The sequence below is a fragment of the Schistocerca gregaria genome, chromosome 2 (genome assembly GCF_023897955.1).
Source record: "Schistocerca gregaria isolate iqSchGreg1 chromosome 2, iqSchGreg1.2, whole genome shotgun sequence".
NCBI classification, from domain to species: domain Eukaryota; kingdom Metazoa; phylum Arthropoda; class Insecta; order Orthoptera; family Acrididae; genus Schistocerca; species Schistocerca gregaria.
The window spans coordinates 204,614,435-204,629,747 of NC_064921.1; the positions used below are offsets into that span (position 1 = coordinate 204,614,435).

Sequence of the window (15,313 nt, forward strand, 5' to 3'; positions counted from 1 at the left end):
CTCCCATGTATTCACAACTGTCTTGTGTATTCTTGAGTCGAGTTGTTGGTATGTCTATCTTAAATGTTTGGCGAGTGTTATGATTATGAACGGACTGCCTAAGGTTGAAACTGTTAAAGTTTTCTTTTATGTACAAAAGGAAGCTGTATATACAAAGAGAAGGGACTGTCATTATCTGTAATTCTTTGAAGTATGACCTACATGATATGTTATTTTTGGTAATCCCAGAGATGCTCCTGATGGCTTTCTTCTGCTAAATAAAAATTTTCCTGGACCATGGAGAATTACCCCATAGAAGAATACCATAGCTAATATGGCAATGAAAGAATGCATAATAGGAATTAATCAGCAGACTTTCACAAACACAGGTGCGTAATTTTTTCAGTAGATAGATAACTCGCAAAAGCTTTCGAAATATGTTGTCTGTGACTCTGCCAGGTTAATTTCGTATCTAAGTATATGCCAAGAAGTTTGGTAGAAGTGTACTCAATATCAGCATTGGATAAGATGAAGGATATATTTACAGTTTTTTCATAGTTAATAGCTAACTCATTGGCTTCAAACCACATATTGGATAATCTGAGAAAATCTTTACTTTGCATCTTTAGTTTATTTATGTCCTTCCCTGAATTGATGAAAGTCGTATCATCTGTGTAAAGCACAGATTTGCATGGCATATTGCTGGGCAGGTAATTTATAACTATTAGAAACAGTAATGGCCCAAGCACTGATTCTTGGGGAACATCTCTAGTGACATTAAGTAACTGTGACTTTTGACCGTTGTAGCTTACAGTTTGCTTTCTATTACTGAGATATGCTTTAATGAGGGAGAGCTCCAGATCCCTAATGCCACAACACAATAGTTTTTCCAGCAGTATTGCGTGGTTTACAGAATCAAATGCTTTGCTGAAGTCCACTATTGTGACTTCAGCGGATAATTTGGATTTCTGAGAGCTCAGGGTTTCTGTTCATTAAGGAACTGTTCATTTCATATTATGGCACTTATTTCCACAAGCAGTGATTAATCTGAATTGATGGATTGCACATGGAGGATGCAGTTGTTTTTGGAGCTGTTGTCCTGGCTGAGTCTGTAACCCTTAGGTTCTGGGCAGAATGACGATGATGATGATGAAGGTGAGTGCAAAAAGCCAAATGTTGTTAGGTTTGACACTGGCTGGGAAGAAGGGATGAAGGCAGAGGGATACACAGGGTCCAGTCACATTCATGTGTCCACTGTCTATGTTCGAAGCCAATGAGCAATAACAACCCCCGTATGGCAGGTGGCAGCACTTACAGTGGACAGTATATCAAGAATGTCAGGATGATGTGGGCAACAACGCAGTAACTGTCGTAATGAACAAAGCAGTGATATATCTGACGTCTAAAAGTGCAAGATCATTGGCTTTCAGGCCAGCAGTGGAAGCATTTGCAAAACAACTAAACCTGTAAACTTTTTGCTTGCCTCCATCGATAAGGTATATCATAGATGGCAAAATGGTGCTATCCAAAACAGGTGACGAGGCAGTTGTGATGCATCACGGGCCATAGATGTTAGTGGTAAATGGCAGCTGTGGGTATGTGTACAGATGTGCAACTGTTGAACAACTGGCTTCCAAGATGAACCAAGGGGCTACCAACAGTGTCTCCTCAATGACCACTCTGTGAATGTTGCTGCATACAGGCCTCCACAACAGGTGCCAGGTTCACGCACACATGCTGACTGCTGTTCATCAAAGATGAAGGCTGGTTCAAAAAATGGTTCAAATGGCTCTGAACACTATGCGACTTAACATCTGAGGTCATCAGTCGCCTAGAACTGAGAACTAATTAAACCTAACTAACCTAAGGTCATCACACACGTCCATGCCCGAGGTAGGACTGGAAACCGCGACCGTAGCGGTCGCTCGGTTCCAAACTGTAGCGCCTAGAACCGCACGGCCACTCCGGCCGGCGATGAAGGCTGGAATTAGCACGCCAGTGTCACAACTGGACGTCCACCGAGTGGCGACAGGTAGCCTTTTCAGATTAATGACGTTGTATGAACCATCGGACAGATGGCCGTGTGCGTGTACTGCCTCACAAAGATTGTCAGAAGGGTCCAGGCTGCAGGATAGAGCATTATGAAATGTGGAATGGTTTTGTGCCATTCCCTGGGTGGCTTCATCACTCTGGAAGGCAGATTGGATCAACACAAGTATGAATCTATCCTTGGGGACGAAGTCGGCCCCCACATGCAATTTGTTGTTCCTTGGCACAATGGCATCTACCAGCAGAACAATGCAATGTGTCACATAACTCACCGTGTATGTGTGCGGTTAGAACAGTACTGAAATGAGTTTACCGTCTTCCCCTGGCCACCAAACACCAGATTTAAACCCAGTTGAGTATCTTTTGTACCAACTCGATCAGGCAGTACACATAACAGATCCTCAGCCAAGAAACACCTAGTGTAGCTGGCCACAGCACAGGTGTCAGCATGGCTCCCCATCTTTGTTGGTACCTTTCACAACTTCACGGACTCTCTCCATGCGCGTCTCGCAGAGGTCAGTGAAGCAGAACGTTCTTATTCAGGCTTTTGACAAGTGCTCACATTAATGTGACTGGACAGCGTATTCCTTATTAATGAAGGAATTGAGGTGGGAAGATATGCAGGAATTTTGGAACTTCATAAAAATGGACGTGGCTTACTTTAACAAGCTGCAGGAAGGAATTCGCTCAAGTGACACGGTAATGGCAGGAGGAAATTTTACCTAGTCGATAGTAATAATTAAACAACTGTTTTTTTTTTTTCATTTTGTGACTGTACTCTTCCTCCAACTAGTGCTAGTTTCCCTTTACTGGTATGCCGAAAAAAAATTAAATAAAGCAAAAGGTGCTACCAAATCAAACGTAAAATTTCGTCAGTTAAGGTGTTACGTATGCAAATCGAAAATCACACATGTAAAGTTATATGAACATTTTCTCAGAAATAAACGACTGCCGACGCACCGTATAATGATACAGAGGGTTGTGAGGATAATCCTCGCTATACGCCTGGATTAGGACGCTTATGACTGGTTGGTCCATTCCATTTCTAGAATACGAAGTTTCTCATAAACTAAACTAAACTAAACTACTCCCGCACAGTCCATGAAGGCCCAATGGTACCGACTGGCCGCCGTGTCATCCACAGCCCACAGGCGTCTCTGCATGCGAATATGCAGGAGCATGTGGTCAGCACACCGCTCTCCCGGCCGTATGTCAGTTTCCGAGACCGGAGCCGCTACTTCTCAATCAAGTAGCTCCTCAGTTTGCCTCACAAGGACTGAGTTCACCCCGCTTGCCAACAGCGTTCGGCAGACCGGGTGGTCACCCAGCCAAGTGCTAGCCCAGTCCTACAGCGCTTAACATCGGTGATCTGATGGGAACCGGTGTTACCGCTGCGGCAAGGCCGTTGGCGTTTCTCACAAACAGCTTGTATAACAGAAAGACTGCCGTCAAAAAATTTTCTTTTTGTGTAAATACCGTACCGAGCGCAATGGCGCAGTGGTTAGAACAATGGACCTGTATTCGAGGGAAGGACGGTGCAAATGTTCGTCCGACCATTCTGATTTAGGTTTCCCATGACTTCCCTAGATCTTCTTCAAGTGTCGGGGCGATTTCCTAATTCGCTTCAGGCCCTTTGAAAGGACACAGTCAATGTTCTTCCCCGTCGTCAAAAAAAGAACTCCATGTCGTCAGGACGTTAAACTGTAATCTTCCTAACTTTGTTTACTTTGTGCATTTATGAATATTTACTCACTGAAAAATGCGCAAAAACTCCAATATGACAACGCAAAGGGGCTCTCACACGCTCAATATTTACTTCGCAAAAATATACACTACTAGCCATTAAAATTGCTACACCACGAACATGACGTGCTACAGACGCGAAATTTAACCCACAGGAAGAAGATGCTGTGATATGCAAATGATTAGCTTTTCAGGGCATTCACACAAGGTTGGCGCCCGTGGCGACACATACAACGTGCTGACATGAGGAAAGTTTCCAACCGATTTCACATACACAAACTGCAGTTGACGAGCGTTGCCTGGTGAAACGTTGTTGTGATGCCTCGTGTAAGGAGGAGAAATACTTACCGTCACGTTTGCGGTTTATCGTATCGCGACATTGCTGCTCGCATTGGTCGAGATCCAATGACTGTTAGCAGAATATGGAATCGGTAGGTTCAGGAGGGTAATACGGAACGCTGGATCCCAACGGCCTCTTATCACTAGCAGTCGAGATGACAGGCATCTTACCGCAAGGCTGTAACGGATCGTGCAGCCACGTCTCGATCCCTGAGTCAACAGATGGGGACGTTTGCAAGACAACACCCATCTGCACGAACAGTTCGACGACATTTGCAGCAGCATGGATTATCAACTCGGAGACCATGGCTGTGGTTACATTTGACGCTGCATCACAGACAGCAACACCTGTGATCGTGTACTCAATGACGAACCCAGGTGCGCGAATTGCTAAACGTCGTTTTTTCAGATGAATCCAAGTTCTGCTTACAGCATCGTGATGGTCGCATATGTGTATGGCGACATCATAGTGAATGCACATTGGAAGCGTGTATTCGTCATGGCCATACTGGCCTATCACCCGGCGCGATGGTATGGGGTGCCATTGGTCACACGTCTCGGTCACCTCTTGTTCGCATTGGCGGCACTTTGAACAGTGGGCGTTACATTTCAGATGTGTTACGACCCGTGGCTCTACCCTTCATTCGATCCCTGCAAAACCCTACATTTCAGCAGAATAATGTACGACCGCATGTTGCAGGTCCGGTACGGGCCTTTCTGGATACAGAAAATGTTCGACTGCTGCCCTGGCCAGCACATTCTCCAGATCTCTCACCAACTGAAAATTTCTTGTCAATGGTGGCCGAGCAACTGGCTCGTCACAATACGGCACTGTGGTGTCGCATTGAAGCTGCATGGGCAGCTGTACCTGTACACGCCATCCAAGCTCTGTTTGACTCAATACCCAGGCGTAACAAGGCCGTTATTACGGCCAGAGGCGGTTGTTCTGGGTACTGATTTCTCAGGATCTATGCACCCAAATTGCGTTAAAGTGTAATCACATGTCAGTTCTAGTATAATATATTTGTCCAATGAATACCCGTTTATCATCTGCATTTAGTCTTGGTGTAGCAATTTTAATGGCCAGTAGAGTAGAGTCAATAAACTGCGCGAAAAAGGGAGACCAAGAACAGCAGCCGGCCACGGTGACCGAGTGCTTCTAGGCGCTTCAGTCCGGAACCGCGCAACTGCTACGGTCACAGGTTCGAATCCTGCCTCGGGCATGTATGTATGTGATGTCCTTAGGTTTAAGTAGTTGTAAGTTCTGCGAGATGAAGAAGCTTGCACAGGATAAAGTAGCATGGAGAGCTACATCAAACCAGTCTCAGGACTGAAGACAACAACAACAACAACAACAACAACAACAAGTTCTAGGTGACGGATGACGTCGGATTTTAAGTCCCATAGTGCTCAGAGCCATTAGAACCAAGAACAGCTTAATATTATTGCACAATAGTTATGCTCGGATAGCGTCAGTTACAACCCCGCCATCATAACGAACATGGCGGCTCGCGACGATGTGGAATTCGTATGTATTACGCCTGAATTGCTTGACTTACGAAACACAAACATAAATGACGCAGAACGGGCGAAAGAAGTTTGAAAGGCGTCCAGCAAACATTTCAATGGACCAGTTCATTCAAGGCAGTACAGATTCGTAAAAAGCAACGATACCTACTCACAAATGAAACAAATAAACTGCCTAGTTTATCGTGTCAATGCACTGTTTTCGATGCATTCCTCTACTTTAACAACAGTTGCAAAAGAAATAAAACAATTATTTAGTGATTGCTGTGAGAAATATTGCACAGTCTTATGTCCATGTTGTGACAATTGCTGCAAGAAAAGAAATACATGTATCTTCACTGGACAGCTCACCTTATTTTATTTACCAATTCTGAAAACTGCTGTAAGTAAAATTAACATTTCTGTTTACTTTAATAACACCATTTTGATTGTTTTACCGATACGTATCAGCTAGTATGACTTGAGTATGCGAGACCTCAAAACAGTCTTCCAAATATAGAGCAACGCCACGTTTTTACACTGTGATGCACTTTTACTTCTTTTTTGTCTTGATTAGCACACCTTTTACTGTCCTTCTCTTTCTTCTAGACTGGGGGTATGACCATCGAGAAATAAGTCTATGTTTTTTCCTGAAGTCTCATGTAGGTGGTACTCGCTGATTGTCGCCAGGCGAAAAGAGTGGTCAGGTAGCTGTGCACCCTCCAGCAGTTTCTGTAAGCCCCCCTCATCGTCACCACGAACAACTCTCTTCACCATGTGAAACTGCATGAAACACATCAAACCATTGCAGAAGTTTGGCATACACTTTTATGAACCGTGTGACGTAGGTGTTGCCATCTGCTGCGTTAAAAACTGACGATGTGGTGTCAGACTGTTTAGAAACTAAGTAGTTGAAAGCATAGTGGCCCTGGTTTCTTACCTATATGACAGATATATCACTCGCTAAACACAGTTTAGAGATAAAACATCGTTAAACATGTGAAATTGCGCAAAGCACATCAAACCATTACGATTATGATCACGAAATCCTTTCACATTTACAGAGGAATCAATAGTGACGCTTTCATGACGATAAAGACAACTGTTTCAGCGCACACAAACCTTACAGTTGTGTAGCTTCAGTCCATTTCGATGTTACCTCATCCCTAACGACTGAAATAATTTTGTACCAGTAAGATAGGTAAGGGATACTTTTCACTGCAGTAGGTGTGGGTGTTTTCATGAACAGTATGATGTAGTTCCTACGCTGTTCTAATATTATCAGCCGGGCCAGGAAGGATGCCTACAACGTGTGTGACTCAGCACACCACCACATGGCGCGGATTTGACTAAGGCCCCCGTAAACGATGAAACGTGTTTGACGTAATTGCTCTTGTCTAGTCACAGATTTGCCAGGCAAGCTCGTACACGTTCAAACAACGTTTGTCAGTTTAACCACAATTTAAAGCAGACACAGTATTATGACAGTGTTAAGAACGGCCACAAATGCAGACAAACCAGTCCTGGCATTGGCTTGGGCACTATGCTTAAAGAAAAAGAAGAAGAAAACAAGACTCTAGTCCAGAGAATGGCTTAAAATGGGAGATTTGCTCATGAATATCTGCTAAAGGAAATATTACCCTCAGGACACGATGATTAGAGCAACTTTCCTCGAATAGACAATGAAACTTTTTAAAACTTATTAAGATCCTCCTAAAGAAGCAAACTTGTCTGTCGAGTTCGCTCTTATCTAGCCACGGATGTGTCGAACAAGTCCGAACACGCACCAAGAAAGCTTGTCGATTTAACCTTACTTTTGAAGCAGAAGCTTTTCGTGTACGGTATGCTGTAATTTGACATTATAGGGAATGATTTCAAATGCAGGTGAAGCATATTTAGTAGCGTGGAGAGCTGCATCAAACCACTCATCGGACTGAAAACGACAAAAACAACACAGACTCTGGCACTGGAGAAAACAAGACGCTGATCCAGGGAATGGTTTAAAACGAGAGAGAAATATGCAACTGAAAACCTGTTAATGGAAATGTTATATTCAGAACCTGATGATTGCAGTAACTTTCCGTGCATGGACAATGAAACATTCAATAACTTATTTGGGGTTACTCCGTCGTCACATTAAAGAAGAAGAAGACACAAATATGTGAAAATTTATTCTCTACTGCTTATTCTCTTACTGACAGTTCTTTAAAATACCACAGCGTAGGAGCATATAGCCCACATAGTCCATGAAAGAACCAGAAAACTTCGTTTACTTTTATTTCATTCCACTTCCGCTTATATGTGACTTTATGGGTGAAATATTGATTATGTTCATAACCTCTTCATACGAAATATATGCCTGGGAAAGATGGTATACCCCTACCATTTTGGTAACTGTCAGTACTGTTTGATTTTTATACTTGGCTACAGTTTCCATGGTTGTGGAAACTCACGATACAATGGGATAAATTGTAATAAAACAGTTTTTCACTGAACATATGAGGAGAAACATCGGTACAAATAGCGTCTGCCATCTTGTCAAACTTTTCGTCAGTCAAAATTTCTGTCAAACGCGAAAAAACGACCTATGCTTGACAAACACGTCAAACAGCCCTTACACGGTCAAATATTTGGCATTCATAGTTTAAGCGGCCTTAAGCCAGTGCCCTCAGTCCGACTTCTGTGTGTCGCAATGCAACATGGAGGTCATGGTCTTTAAATAAAGACGCAATTGAAAACCTCTTCTATTACTTTCCCTACTATACAAGACAGTAAGGAGTCTTTCACAGCCACGCGGTCTACATCAATGAGTTATATAGTTTAAGTTAGAACAGGTGCTTTATAGTTATGTCATCCATTGGCGTTCACGTTAAGTGCTGCTATGCAGTTCTGAAAATCAGTTGAGCTTCCCATCATTTTAAACTTAGGATGACTGGATTATGAATTTATAGTCATTTTTAAACTTAGGGCAAGTGAATTTTGTGTATGTTCCCACCATTTTAAACTTAGGAGAAGTGCGCTCTTCGGTCTGAAATTTAAGGTAGCTAGTTGGAGGTTAAATTGTTTAAACTGATGTCAGAGTGGTGAGGTAGGAACTGTTTCGACTTTAATGCCAGAGGAATATTGTTTAAACATAACACTAGTGGATTTAGAATTGGTTAGAACAGATGATAGTGACAACCACCGAGTTCTAAAGTAAGCTCCAAAAAAACAACTTGTTTGAGATGTGACGTTGTTTAAAACTGGGAGGAAAAGTGGGCTTACGATTTCTGAATTAAAATAACAAGATTCTGTATGACATATGTGATGATCATTTTGAATTTCCCACCAAACTAAAACTTTGTGTCACAACTGTTTAAATGGTGTTATCAGAGAGGAAACCTTGTAATTTTGTAAGCAACCTGACTGCTAGAAATAGAGCGAATAATAGTTAAGGAAAACATGTTAAATAAGTTAACAGATGGCCCCTTTGCCCTTTGCCCCAGCATCTCAGATTCAGGATACGAGGTCACCCTCTTGGATTCTATACCTAGATAATTGGCCTACTTCCACAGTGATATTAGGGGAGAACTCTGTGGCTATCTTGTCTTCTATAATTAGTACAAGTGACCTTCTTCCACCAGCATACAACATCTCAGGTTTTTTAATTCAAATGATTCAAATGGCTCTGAGCACTATGGGACTTAACATCTGATGTCATCAGTCCCCTAAAACTTAGAACTAATTAAACCTAACTAACCTAAGGAGATCACACACAACCACGCCCGAGGCAGGATTCGAACGTGCGGCCGTAGTGGTCGCGCGGTTCCAGACTTAAACGCCTAGAGCCGCTCGGTCACAGCGGCCGGCCGTTTTTGAATTTCCCTGCAATTTAAACTTAGGGCAGCAAACCTACTTCCACAGTGACGTCGTAAGAGTGAGTGGGGGAGGGTCACATTTGGGCTATTTTTAAATTTCCTGCCAATGTTCTGAATTTCCCGTCATTTTATACATAGGGCAACTGGTCCATGTCAGAGGGATACGGGAGGGATGGGTAAATCACGTGACTCATTGATGACATCATTGGTGAACTACTTTGCTTCAGAATCCACATATCCTATTTACTTATGGGGAGCTGCTCGCTCACTACAGCCCGCAGCTCGTGGTCTCGCTGTTGTGTTGTAGTTTCCCGAGCACGGGGTCTCGGGTTCGATACCCACACTCACCACAAGAATAACGTGTGCAGTGATAGTGAATAAGTGCAACACAAAAGATAAAGTGCTTTCTCCTCTCGCATCAAATAGTGAAGTATATTAGTATAAAGTGTTTCTTCTTAGTGAAATCAGTGATACAAAGTGCTTTTCACCAAATATCTGTCATGCTCGCAGCCAAAACAGTGTCAAAAGTATGCCCAGTAGTACTACCAGTTTTTTTTTTTAATTAATTTTTCCCATTATTTGTACTATACTGACTAGGAGACAAGCATTACTTAGTGGAAAGTGCCAACTACTCATTGTTATTATTATTATTATTATTATTATTATTACTATTTTTTTCTTTTTTAAAATGATTTCCTTAACTTTGTGCTTATAAAATTCTATTGTACTCACACTCTCCTTTCTGCTTTTCTTATGTAATATGACAAAATTTTCTCTCCTCTTCAATTAAGTATAATCTGTAGTATATGTAAAAAAGATTCTTCCACTTCTGCTCCATCTATCACGGTGACGTTTCCCTCATACTGTCCCGCTTAACAATGTAAAATAGAGGAAGAGATCAAACCAGAATACTCAATGTGTCTGTGGCACCACAAGTGCATCACATACAGAAACATGAACTCAAAATCAGTGCATCGATGCTAAATATAAACCGTTATGCCTGTCCTGCAATGTCAACCTCCCCCCACCCTCCAAAAAAAAGATGACAAATGACCATGTATAAGGGTTTAAGGAACAACAATAAGAGAAAAACGAAAACATATAAAATGACAGTAATATTAACCAACACTAGGAATATAATAAGTTAATAGAATAAAATGCCTTTTTTTAATGTATCGTTGTTAATATATTTAAATAAATATATACGGTTACAAAAAAAAAGATTCCCGCTGGGTCTGGGATTTTTACCTGCCTAGAGATGACTGGGTGTTTGTGTTGTTCTCATCATTTCATCATCATTCACGAAAGTGGCGAGACTGGACTGAGCAGAGCTTGCAATTTTGTACGGGCGCTGATAACCACGCAATTGAGCGCCCCACAAACCAAACATCGTCATCGCACACTGTATCGTATTATTTTTGACTTCCTATGCACAGTCATTGTGATAGCAGCACTGCTGGTAGCACTTTGGAACAGAAAAGTGATGCTTTCTGATGATTTTTTTACAACCACCATCTGTAATAATTGTCGACGATCGCTGTCCATGAGTAAGCGAGGTCTGCTGGTTTAACTGTGGTTGTTCTTTCGCGTTTCCACTTCGCAATCACCTGAGCAGCTTTAAAAGGACTGAAATGTCCGTGATGGATTTGTCACTCAGGTGACATCTACATCTAATTGGATACTCTGGAAATCACAGTTAAGAGGCTGGCAAACGGTTCTCGAGCAACCTTCACAGTAATTATCTGTCATTCCAATCTCGAACAGCGCGCGGAAAAAACGAACACCTATTTTTTCCCGTGCGAGCTCTTATTTTCCTGATTTTATTATGATGATCGTTTCTCCCTATGTAGGTCTGCGTCAACGAAATATTTTCGCTTTCGGAGGAGCTTAGTGATTGAAATTTCGTGAGAAGATCCCGCCGCAACGAAAAACGCCTTTGTCTTAATGATTTCCACCCCAAATTCTGTGTCATTTCATGACACTGTCTCCCCTATTTCACAATAATACAAACCGTGCTGTTCTTCTTTGAACTTTCTCGATGTTTTCCGTTAATCCTATCTGGTAGGGATCCCAGACCGCCAGACAGTGCAGCGGTATTCCATAGGAGGTCGGACATACGTAGTTTAGGCAATCTCTTTGGTAGATCTGTTACATTTTCTAAGCGTCCTGCAAAGAAAACACAGACTTTGGTTTGCTTTCCCCACATTCTCTATGCTTTCTTTCTAATTTAAGTTGTTTGTAATACTTTGGACTAGACTGATTTTATTTTAATGTTTTCCTAATAGCACTCATGTGAATGACCTCACTCTTTTCGTTACTTAGGGTCAGTTGCCAATTTTCGCAATTTTGAATCTGGTGATCCATTCCGCATTGCATACGGGTGTCCGGATAGTTTTGAGCAGATAGCGTATTTTGAAGAAAGGAACGAAGATGGTGTTTAACGTACTATAGAGCGAAGGTGGAGATGGAGTACTGGCTCGAACTGGGGAAACAAAAATGCCGTGCCCTTTCAAAGGAACCATATCGGCATTCTCCTTAAACGATTTACGAACATCACGACAAACCTAAATCTGCTTGACCAGAGGGAGAGGTGAATCACCATCACCCCGAATACCAGACTGATCTCTTACCATTGCGCCACATGGCGCAATGGTAAGAGATTTGGGATACCCCGTGTGTGGAAAAGGAAAACCAATGAGCTCTGATAGTTCAACTATTTACTCCACAGCAGTTTCTTAACCTTGGATTAAAGTTAATCCCATTGAGGAAACACGTATCCCCGGTCCACAGGAAACGTTATCAGTCACATTCATATTATGCCCAACGTATTTCTATGATAAGATGTGCTTTAACGCCAGAATATGCCACTTGCACTTATTGTTATCATCCCAGACTGTCGAATAAGTCTCCATCGCCACACACAGCCCAGAGGCAGATATCTATTTCTTGGTGTTTCATAAACAGCAACAGAAAATTTCAATATTTCGTGTACATTGCTGTCTCGTGGGGAAGGATAGGAAGTAAACCAAGATTAGCGAATTTCAACAATGGAATACAGTCTCTCAAAAATTTTGTCGTACATAATCTATTACAGTTCGGTCCGTAATACTAATATTTAGCAATATTTCGTGGCTGGCCATTATAAATACAACAAGAACGATAGCAAATAACAAGATTTTACTAACTGTTCATATACAAGGTGTCCCACCTAACGACCACCTCAAATGTTTACGAAACGAAACTGGGGACGGATGCAGCTATGTCAGCGGATCATACAATGGGCAAAAATGCACAATTTATATATGTAAACAAATAACACTTTCAATACAAAGTTAGTTTTTTTTTTAAAAAAATGGCACATGTATATATTTTCTACGGAAATGAAACGGTGCCACAGTTTCTGCAATAATTCCGTAATGCGGGTTGCCTGCATTGTCCTGAAGCCTGCTATAAGCAACCCTTGCATGTGCATTGTGGCAGAAACTGCGGCGCCGTTGCCATCGTTTCAATTTAGAAGGTATAAGGTTTAGAGCACTGAAACCAAGTCTGCCATCACTAACTGTACCTATAGTTTGTATGTGCCACAAAAAAAAGAAAATAAATAAAACGTAACTTTGTGTTGAAAATGATTTTTGTTTACTTGTAGGGATTGTGCATACTTGCCCGTTGTGTGAGTCCTTCACGTAGGTGGAGCCCTGGACAATTAAATAGTCACATTTTGCTTCTGAGGTGACAAATTTGGGTGCGATACCATACATAACATAGCAGAAAGAACACAATACAATATTAGTACGTAATTTGGAAGTATACAGGGTTCAGAATTTGGTACACAGAGGTGCGACCTCTAGCAGCAACAGTGTCTCTAACTGAGCTGTACATCAAGTTGAACTGAGCTAGAATGGCAGATTCGGGCACGTCATACCACCCTGGTTCCATTCTACGCCAGAGTTCATTAGTCGTAGTGACTGGAGTATGATGGCGTGCCAATCACTCAGCAACCCATGGCCAGAAGTTCTCAGTGGGTGGGAAATCTGGGGAACGTCCTGGCCAGTGCAACATTCAAACATCTGTACCGAGATAGGTAAGGTCAGCACAGGCAACATACCGTCTTCCGTCATCTTGTTGAGAGTTGACTTCACTGGTAACTCAAAGATGGTGTACAGCCCCCAGTCTTAAAGCGCCAGGAACGTAACGCCTACTGTCCAAATTCTACATCCACATTTATACTCCGCAAGCCAGCCAACCGTGTGTGGTGGAGGGTACTTTACTTGCCACTGTCATTACCTCCCTTTCCTGTTCCAGTTGCGTATGGTTCGCGGGAAGAACGACTGCCGGAAAGCCTCATTCGTGATCACCTCGGGAAGTATAAGTAGGGGGAAGCAATGTATTCGATAACTATTAGCGGCTAACAATTGGTGATCGTGTTGTGTACCCAACGACACATCACAGCATCACGTTAGGTACGCTGGTAACGAATGCAGTTTGGCAGCGTCCATTCTCCTCAGAGCATCCTCGTGTGGATATGTCCATCGTGATACTGTGTGAACTGGCAGACAGTAGCACTCGTTTGTCCTGTGTTATTATTGGTGCACTATCGTTGGCGCGCCTCTCTCTGTTGCTGCTTTAAGCGAAGCCGTAACAATGGTAACAATGGAGTCCGTGTGACAGTCTGTGATTCAACAGACATCATCAGACTGGTCTTGGTGCAAACAAGGCAATTTCATGACTCAAGATACGTGACGTAGCTGTACGATTTTGCACGACCCATATAACTATGTCTGTCCTTTCGGGCGCTAGTCGCATGGGGCTGTTGAAATCCTGATGGTGCAGAGTATGGCCCTCCTGAATCTGACGATTCTGCTTCAATAATGCTATGAGGAGCAATTCGTGGAACGATAAACTGCAGTCTCAATAGGTAACGAACCTGCAGCACTCAAATGCTGACACATACTGCTGAAAGGAATCTTTCTTACACAAGGCCTACCACGATTTTCTTACAAACAAACAAAATTCATACCCTGTTTCTGAATGAGAAACCCGCTGCACAGTGTTTCCTTTAATAAGCAATATACACTGAGGTGACAAAAGTCACGGGATACCTCCTAATATTGTGTTGGACCTACTTTTGCCCGGTGTAGTGCAACAGCTCGACGTGACATGAACTCAACAACTCGTTGGTAGCCCCTGCAGAACTATTGAGCTATGCAGCCTCTATGGCAGTTCATTGTTGCGAAAGTGTTGCCGGTGCAGTATTTTGTGCACGAACTGACCTCCAGATTTTGTCACATAAATCTTCGATGGGATTCATGTCGGGAGATATGAGTGGCCAAATCATTCACTCGAATTGTCCAGAATATTCAAACCAATCGCAAACAATCGTGGCCCACTGACATGGCCCATTTTCATCCATAAAAATTCCATCATTATTTGGGAACATGAAGTCCATTAATGGCTGCGAATGGTCTCCAGGTAACCGAACATAACCATTATGGGCCATCACCAGCTTGCACAGAGCCTTGTTGACAAACTGGGTCCATGGCTTTGTAGGGTCTGCGCCACACTCGAATCCTACCATCAGCTCTTCCCAACTGAAATCGGGGCTTATCTGACCAGGTCACGATTTACCAGTCGTCTAGGATTCATCAGTTATGATCACGAGCCCAGGAGAGAGGCTGCAGGCGATGTCGTGTTGTTAGCAGAGGCATTTGAGTTGGTCTTCTGCTGCCCCAGCGCATTAACGCCAGATTTCGCCGCTCTGCTCGAAGGGGTACGTTCGTTGTACCTCCCACACTGATATTTGCCGTTATTTCACGTAGTGTTGCTTGTCTGTTATCACTGAC

The 15,313-nt window shown here is 42.7% G+C and overlaps 1 protein-coding gene and 1 pseudogene across 1 annotated transcript in view; both read right to left on the reverse strand.

The window, feature by feature from the left end:
• LOC126336690 (caspase-1-like) overlaps window positions 1–15,313 on the reverse strand; it is a 112,779-nt gene that overhangs the window by 79,995 nt on the left and 17,471 nt on the right. The gene's annotated exons all lie outside the window — the stretch shown is intronic.
• On the reverse strand, window positions 3,321–3,438 carry LOC126337094 (5S ribosomal RNA; annotated as a pseudogene).